The sequence below is a fragment of the Quercus robur genome, chromosome 5 (assembly GCF_932294415.1).
Source record: "Quercus robur chromosome 5, dhQueRobu3.1, whole genome shotgun sequence".
Classification (NCBI taxonomy): Eukaryota; Viridiplantae; Streptophyta; class Magnoliopsida; order Fagales; family Fagaceae; genus Quercus; species Quercus robur.
The window spans coordinates 15,391,460-15,401,002 of NC_065538.1; the positions used below are offsets into that span (position 1 = coordinate 15,391,460).

Here is a 9,543-nt window from a genome sequence, read left to right on the forward strand (position 1 = left end):
TCTAACAGGGTAAAAGAGCAAAAATCGTGTTCAAATTCAACAGCTACTCCACGTTTTGGTATGTATGAAGTTAGAATAATGTGTTATTAAGATTGGCTTCTAAAGTTACTATTGCTGCACTTACAGGTGTGCCTAATTAATTTATGTTTGTTTGTTTATTTTTTTATTTTATTTTAGAAGAGAGAATTATTTCAAGATTTGGCTCCATTGTTGTGGAATTCTTTTGGTACTATTGTTGCACTGTTACAGGTATGCTCTTTATAATTGAAAAATTATTCTCATTGGTTTTATGGCCATGTTCTTTTCTTTGAATGGTTATGCAATTTAGCTGTTGTTTGCTGTAATTATAAACTTCTGTCTGCCTTTGGTTTCATTTTTTAGAACAAGGAATTATTTCAAGATTTGGCTCATGCATATACAACTTTAAAAAGATTCTGTAACGCATCTAGATTTTGAACTATCAAAGTAATTCTTAAAGAAGGATTAGTTAAAACTTAGGATAGAAAAATGCGCAGATCTTAAGTATGTTTCTCCTTAAGGCTAGTTATGCAAACAGGGAAATCTGAAGAGAGAATTTTATTACAGTTCATTATGTCTCCAGCTAGCTGCACCCCAAATAGGAGTTCATTTGCATTCCAAATTTCAACTTTCATTAAGTTTTTTTTCCACATAATTTCAAATCTAAATAGTAGAATAAATAATTTGGGACCATGCCTTAGGAAGTGAATGTCCCAAATTCAACTCCCTGCTGGGGCTATTCCTACCAGATTTTCCGGGGTTTATATATATATATATAGTTGGGGGCATTTTTTGCATTCCCTGGATTGGTCTTACCCCGTGTAAAAACCAAATTCAACATTTCTGTTCTTCCCACATTCTAATCCCCCTAGATTCATTCTAGGTTGATGTAAAAAAGTATCAGCTCTGTTATGCTTTGTCTTTTATTTCTTTCAGTAGATTTGTTTTCTGTTCTGAATTGTAGTCTCCCTTTTTTTTTTTATTTACTAAAAGGCTTTTTCTATTCTGCCCTTCTCCCTAAGTTCTAGTTATGTCAACTAGAAAAAATCATATGTTAGAAAGGACTTTATGGGGTTGATTTGATAGTTAATCAATTATAATGGCACTTCCTGTGTTCAAGCCCATTGGATGCCTGTGTGACTGACCAATAATATAAATAGTTAATCCTAGATACATTCTGTAGCCAAATTTTTTAATACCCATGTGTTTTGCAGCTTGCCAATTTGGAAGTTTGGTTTCAGCGGCCAAAAGACATTGTTCCGAAATTGGTATCTGGAGTCCTTGTTTTCTTATCAAGGATTGGTATGAGGAAGTGCATTACCATTAAAAGTTCATCATTTTTGTTCCTGCTGTCAGGGGAATGAGGATCTTATTCTTGTTCATGATGCTCTTGAGTATGGGGACTGCTGAAAAGACTCTGCGAGTCGCTACTGGATTCACCTACGAATGATCTGTGTTTCATTTTATTATATTATGAAAATTTCAGTTTATTTTTCTCATTTTTGTAACATTTTCAGTTTTGGCCCTATCCTTCTGCACAGCTAGATCCTAAATTTATGAAAGAAAATGGACTAAAGTATGTGACTTTTTCAACTGCTGATGGAGCATTGGAGGCAGCTCCTGCAGTGAGAAATGCATTCTTTCTCTATGATTTGCATATTTCTTTGTTTCTTTTTGCTATTTTCGTTTTCCTCTATTTAGAACTGAATTGTTGCTGTCCATTGAGATAGTTGATCTAGTCCCTTGTCATATAATAGCACAATGCATGTTGTTCTTGAGGAAGAGGCTTACAATTTCTCTTGATCCAGAATATTGATCACCCTGCTAGTCAGTTTATTTGTTATTAACATATTCTTAATATTCTTTTCCCCTTTAAAGAAGATTTTTTATTTTGGTTATCTAATTATTTATATTCTCTACTGTTTTACCAGAATAATGGTTGATGAGATCATCGGTTGGCAGGTAGTTTATTTCTTCTTTGTTTTGTATCGACTTTATGTAGTACTGTTTTCTTGTTGCTACCCGCCTACTACTGGTGTAATGTTGATGATACCACTGCCAGTAACTGTGTTGCTTGTCTGGATTATGGATTGCTTGAGACTTTGTTAAAGTAAAATGGTGTGAATAGGTTCATCAGGTGAATGTAATCTTTGTCTGGATAATGGATGGTTTTGGGGCTTTGCTGTCTTGACTGTATCACTAGGGCATTGTGTTTCTTGTTTGCATCCTTGAATCAAGAATGTTTGGTTGGTTTTTATTTTAAGAAGCAAGGTATCACGACTATGTGCTTTTATGGTTCTTGTCCCTCTCAGGTTTCCAAATGCACTCGGGGTTTTATGTATCCAATTTATGGTCATGGGGAACTACCACAGGCTTTTTGCTGTTGTGCTGCTGTCAAAGGTTGCATTCATGTAAGTTCTAGTCAAGGGATTCACAGTTTAGTTTCCTAAGAGCATCATCATTTGATAATTCCTTACCATTTTTACATCTTGCTGAATACTTGTTAATGTCTTGTGCATTTTGTTTATCAGGAAATAGGTATATGCATGTTCATACATGTCTAATCTTATTTCAAATGCACTTAACTGTTTGTATCAAGCATTTTATAAGAGAGAACTTGACCTATTTGCATGATGCCTTTAAGAATTAGGAGTGAGTCAATTATTATAAGAGAGAACTTGTCTAATCTTCTTGTTCTTGTCAATATGGACTTTATTGTATGACAATTTTTCAATCAAACACCTCAACCGTTTAACAAGTGCATGATTAATTGGTTTGTCTATTTCCTTGCAGTTCTTAATGCAAGGGAAAGTTGGTGGCTATGCATGAGTATTTAAGAAGTACCAGGAAAAGGCAGAGTCCTTTATGTGAGACCCTTTAAATATTAGTACCTCAGTTTGTTTTGCATTAAAATAGAATAATATTAAGATTAAGATTAAGATTTTGATCATACATGGTTCTTGTACTGATTCATTTCTTTTCTTCTTCTTCCTCTTTTTTTTCTCCTTTATCTAGATAAAATACTAAGTTCCTTTATGTTAATATGAAAATGTCTACATAAACTTCAAGAATGAAGAATTTAGTAATTTGGAAAGCTAATTGAATTTTGTTTTGATATTTGTGTTTTGGTATTATATAGATTTTTTTAAGTCTATGTGCATGGCTGTGGGTTTTTATTTATTTATTTTAAAAGAAAAAAAAAACCTTATTTTGAGGGTTGGGAGACCCTCAAAAAAAGGTTATTGTTCTTTTATCCCTTTCAAAGGTTTTTCAAAGGTTGTCAATCCTTGATAAAGGTAAAACATTTTTTTCGAGGGTCATGTAGGCTGTTGAAATTTCGGTTTCAAGGGTTACAAAGTCCGTAGAAATTTCTATTTCGAGGAAATTTGTTTCAAAGGTCATGAAGGGTCAGTTAAACACTTAAACCCTCAAAATAATATCTTTTGAGGGCTTTTAATACTTTTTTCAAGGGTTTTGACCCTCAAAAAAATCAACTTTGTTGTTATAGAACTACATGTTCTAAAAGTTTATAACTAAAATTGTGAAATGTAGGGGCCAAAGTAGTTAAATGTTTGCCAAATGGCCAATTCCTTGTTAATTCTCTTCATTTAACCCTCAACATCATCAAACCATTGTATTTATGTCAAAGTTTTATTTCATTTCTAAAGAAGAAAATACAATACTCAATATTTACGCAAAACATTTAATTATATTTCTAATTATATATAGTATTTCTTTTCTATTAAAGAAAAAATGATAGTGTTTTTTAATGAAGAAATATTAATTTACTTTTAGATTTTTAATGACGTACATGCATTCAATTCTAGTTTCCAAGTATTAATTTTCTATCAACTATGCACTAATTAATATAAAAATGGAATTAATATATTTTCAGATTTTTTATTTTATTTTTTAAAAATTTTTTTTTTTTTTGCTTACAATGCCACTTGGTAGAACCTTAGAGCACTATCTGTGGTGCATATATATGTATGGGACAAGATTAAATCCATGTATAAATTTTTGTTGATGTTACAACACCCAATAATTTTTATTATTGCCAATAGCTTATAACTCAATTGATTGAAACTTTTTTGTGTGTTAACAAAAGTATTCATGGTTAAAATCTGTCCACCAACAATTATTCAATTACCAAAAAATAAAATTTTTTATTAGTTTAATATGTTCAAAAGGCGAAATTACATTATTAGTCCCTGAAGTTTACTCTGTATGCGCAATTGGTCTCTCAAGTTTGTAACGAGCACAATTAGTCCCTTAAGTTTTAAAACTGAGTTATATTGGTACTTTCACTAATTGTTGTTAACGGTGTTACTTACATTGCTAACGGATCAATGACTTTAACTTTTTTTTTTTAATTAAAAACATGCCACTTCATTAAATTAATTAAAAACATAATTTGTTTTTAATATCAGATTTTGTTTAATTTGTAACATCTTGTCCTCGTCCAAATCGTCCTCGCGCCACAATCTCCTGCAGCGGCGACATCTCGTCCTCATCCAAATCGTCCACCGCCATGTCATCGGCAATCATCCCGTTCTGATTCTTCTCTGCCATCGCCTTCGACAGCACCAGAACCTTCATTGGAGTCGACTGCTGGTGAAGCTACGGGTTCTCGTTCTGCTAGTTCTGGAACTTCCTGTTGCAGTTTAGAGCCTGAGAAAGCTCTCTCCAACGGCCTCGGGATCGCCAGAATCGCGGAGATTGACGGCTTCCGGCACAAAATCGGTCCGTCTCGAAAATTCTGGGACTGGTTATCGGTTTCCGGCAACACCACGAGGATTCCTGAGCTCGTTGATTTCTGTAACTTGTTAGCTAAACGAGGATGATCGTGATCGTAGTGATCGTCGTCCGTGAAGTCATTGGTCCAAAACACTTCAGCTTCGTTGAGCTGGTCTCCACTGCCTACGTCGACGAACGACGGTGGAGAGAAAGGGAACACAATGAGAAATCGGTCGCTTGACGGTGACCGCCGGTGATGGTATCTGGTAGATTCCATTGTTGATTTGGATATCAAAGAGTCTTTTACACACATATAGAGGGTTTTTAGAGAGAGACTGTGTTTTTGTTAAACAAATATAAGATTTGTTTTAATCTAGTTAATATGATTTTTCAATTTCATCTAAAAGCTATTTTTAAAAAAAAAAAATTTAATTAAAAACATGCCACCTCGTTAAAAAAAAAGTTAAGTCATTATTCTGTTAGCCACATAAGTAACACCGTTAACAGTAGTTAATAAAAAGACCAATACAACTCAGTTTTAAAACTTAAGGGACTAATTGTGCTCGCTTCAAACTTGAGGGACTAATTGCACACACAGGGTAAACTTCAGGGACCAATAGTGTAGTTTCGCCTATTCAAAATCGCATGGTTGAATCACACATTTTCATTGTCATGAACATGTATGCCAATTTTGTGGTAATCTTATCTTATTCACTATTTGATTAGATATTTTCACTTAAAATAATTATTAATCTTTGATCATCTTAATATTTTGCAAATATGAAGAATATAAAAAATATATATAATATTTGATGTCAATTTAGATTTTTTAACTCATTTTGTGAAATATAATATATAGTTGATGATGCGTAACATAATTCAAAATTAATCTTAAACATTAATACACATAATGGGTATTATACATAAAGTCATAAACCATAAAAATAATTTCTGAATGAAATTTTCAAAACAAACAGATAGTCACTTGTATTGCGGATCTGCTAGTTATGGACAATAATTAGGCATAATTCATTCAATTTGACTTCGGCAGAGTTTTAAGATTGTGAATTCTCTTTGAGCAATAGCTTCTATCACAAAAGGAAATACTTTCATTCCATCAAAATGATCTCTATCCAATTAGTGCCCGCAAGAAATAGATGTCAGTTGGAAAAATCTATCATCCTTCTATGCAATACAGAAAGCCAAGTACATCCCGTATGATTTTAAAAATGAATTGGAAAATACTAGAGTTACTACCATTTTTTTCTAAAACATTTTTACAACCTAAGGTGATTGTTGGAAATATATGAGACTAATTAACAAAACCAATAGAGTAAAATCAAGAGATTAGAGGAAACTTATCGATGATAGAGAGATCTGAGGCGTGGAACTCAATCCACTGTCCTAAGAAGTAATTTCGTCCCACTGGAAGCAATTTATCATTGGTGTAGAAATGGCTTCGGCAATCACCCTCTAGGATTCAACGACAAGCTAAGGTTATGGGCACTCACAAACCAAAGCTTTGAACTCGTATTAATGTTCACAGAAGTTGAAGAGTAAGACACAAAATTAGGAATTTGATTGCTATTTCATATGTATTAAGACACATCCTTAACTCTGTTTTTATAAAAGTATAAAAAGGTTGACTTAACACATCTTTATAAATTTGTTGTGGTAAATGTCCCCCTAAAATTTCTCTTTTTAAACTTTCCTTTTGCAACTACATAATTAAAGGTTGATTGCTGTGTATTTGGGATTGTGTTGAGGCAAAGGAAAGAGCATGTTTTAAGATGAAAATAAGGAATAGATAAGAGAAATTGGTGGACCAGATGGTCTGATGACAGGAGAAAGTATACCATATTTCGGTAATACCAACTCAGTATCTGTTTTGGTATTTTCTATCTAATAAATGAGTGACACATGTTTCAAAAAAATCATATCAGATTACTCCAATAAATGATTAATTTATTTTCCCGATAGTATAGAAGATTGTGATTAATTTATTATAGTAGTCTGATGTGATTTTTTGAAACATGTGTCACTCATTTATTGGATAGGAAATACCAAAACATATACTGAGTTGGTATTACTGAAACATGGTATACTTTCTCCTGATGACAAAGAGGAGAGTTTAATTCTCACCTACCATCCTCATGTGAAGTCAGCTTAGGTCTTAAATGACCCAGTTGTTAATCCTTTATTTATTTTTCCTAATTTTAATTTGAAACTTTTCCAACAATCTATGAAAAATTGCCACATTTTGATACTTGTTTTCTCATATTAGTTTGTAGGCAAACTTTGTTTTATATGTAAACTTAATAGATCAAAATGACAAAAATGAAACTTAAATAACTAAAATGACAAAAGGAATAATTTGTATTTTTACTTTTCTTATTTATTAGACAATAATGAATCAATGGCATGGGAATCTACAATCAGTTTAACAAAAATAACATTCATAATTGCTAAAATAGTAGTTTGTGATTCGTATATAGTAACAGTGATGTTAGTGGAGAGTGGAGACTGTGTGTGAAATTAATGCAGTATAAATCACAATTGGTTATCTCAAAAAGATGTTAAATTTTTTGTGTTTGTGGCATTTTAAATTATTTTAACTACAAACTTTTAACCGAATGAATGGAAGGTTAACTTGGTCATAATGTCAGGACAAAGTTTGCTTACAAACTAGTTTTTAGGCTATGACTACAAACTCCCAACACAAAATTAAAAAATCTACATATTTTAAAATTTTGACTATTGTATTGCATGTTCTTTATATCAAATTTTGTTCAAATTGGATATTATATATTATTCAATGCATAAACTTAATTTTTTTTTTTTTGAGAAAGAAACTGATAGATTTTATTAATAAAATTTAACTACATCCAACTGTAAAATCGAACCAATATGAGATGGGACATCTTCCATCCATACTTGAAAATCTGGTATGCATAATGCATTTTTAGCCAGACTATGAGCAACCTCATTGTCGTTTCTCTTAATGTGAGAATACAACAATCCTTCTCTATGAACATGTGAAATCCTAATACAGTGAAATAAACTTGCAAAACATTTAACATCACGACTATGTAACCCAAAGGATTCCAAAGACTGCGATATAGCCAAAGTTTCAAGCTCTATTACAGTTAGGGGGAGAGGGATGACTCCGACCATGTGTGCCAAGCCTTTTCCTTGGCATTCTCGGATGATCACTCCAATCCCTGCCCTATCTTCTTCTTGAAACATTGTATTGATATAATTTGTGCTCGAACCCTCCACAATTACATCAATAGTCGATCTCCAAAACAACACTAATCCACCTCCCATATCCAAAACAACATCCACAGATTTTTGTTCCCGAAACATTACATTATCAGAGGTCACCTTCAGGATCGGCCATGGAGATGGTTTCCAAATGGCACGGTGTGGAGGCTGGTCGGACTGATCAGGCCCATTACCCTTCATTGTTGTTGTTGCGCTTTTTTCCTTGTCTGGAATATTGACCATATTAACCGACCCAAACTCATGAGTCATCACTAATCCACCTGGCAGATCCCAAATATGCTCCTCTGACTTATTACCAATCAATTCCGTAAAAGGAAGGGTTGAAGGGTTACCAATATGGATAGACTTCTTTTTGGTTTCAAACTCATTCAATGCCTTGTTAAAATCCGAGATTAATTGGTTTACCTGATTTGGTTGTAACGTTCCTTCCACGTCCCCACAATTATTGTTCAGCGCTTCACCCTCTTTAATGCCATCAATGCTCTTTAATGCCTCACCATCAACGCATCTTTCTGTCACCCTCTCTGCTGGTTGCGCCACTACCGGACCTCCTCCCTCCCCTGCCCTCACGGATGAGCTTGACTGCTGTTGAACACCATGAAACTTATCACAGGGTCTAGGCTTCGAACGCTCATAATAACACTTTCCCACATCACCCAGATTATCCAAGGCAAATAATACTCGATGCTCCTTATTTTTATGCATAGTTTAAGACTACAAAAATTTAAACATTTAATTGATGAAAAAATTATTGATTTTTTATCTTCATAAAATTTTTCAAACATGAATAATATAATAAGAAAATGAGATTTAATAGTGGATTGTCATAATTTACATCTAATAAAAATATTATACAGGAGAGTTTATAGTCATTTCCTACAAAGTAGTTATAGGCAAACTTTGTATTGTTTTGTTTCCTCTTTTTTATTTTTTTTTTATTTATTTATTTATTTTAAAGTATACTCTCTCTCTTCACCGTTGATTGAGTGGATAATGTTATAATTATAAATCTTGCTACCAAAGCATGCGTGAAGGCCAAAGGATCGGAGATCCAACAGAAAGGTTCCAACACGGCTCCAATAACAAGGAAAATTATTAGGTACTCCCAGAATACCATAAATGTGTACTCTCTCCTCTCACATAAATAGTGGATTCTACCATGAATTTAATTAGTAGGATCCACCATTCATGTGAAAGGAGGGAGTACGCATTTACTTATCAACGACTGGTAAAATAGTTGTAGTAAAAATACAGATTGAATCACTAATAGTAACATGGATGGAGCCAAACAAGTGATCAGTAAATTTGAAGGTTTAACTTTAAGCATGGCAGCGGTGAGCTTTGCACCTTTGTCCTGAAAATTGAAGTGACCAATTTTTGAATATTTGTAGTGATAATTTGAAACGTTGGTTTCATGTTATGATAAGTTTATTATAATATTACCAAAAAAAAAAAAAAACAGTAATTTATCTTATTAAAAAGATGAATCGACCAATATGATAA

At 33.0% G+C, this 9,543-nt stretch overlaps 1 long non-coding RNA gene across 1 annotated transcript; it reads left to right on the forward strand.

Moving 5' to 3' along the window:
* Nucleotides 1-2,970, forward strand: LOC126725250 (uncharacterized). The gene is made up of 6 exons (XR_007655378.1): nt 1-58; nt 178-249; nt 1,233-1,643; nt 1,950-1,980; nt 2,331-2,429; nt 2,812-2,970. It is a non-coding gene; the product is annotated as an uncharacterized LOC126725250 (long non-coding RNA).
* Nucleotides 2,971-9,543: the final 6,573 nt, after the last annotated feature.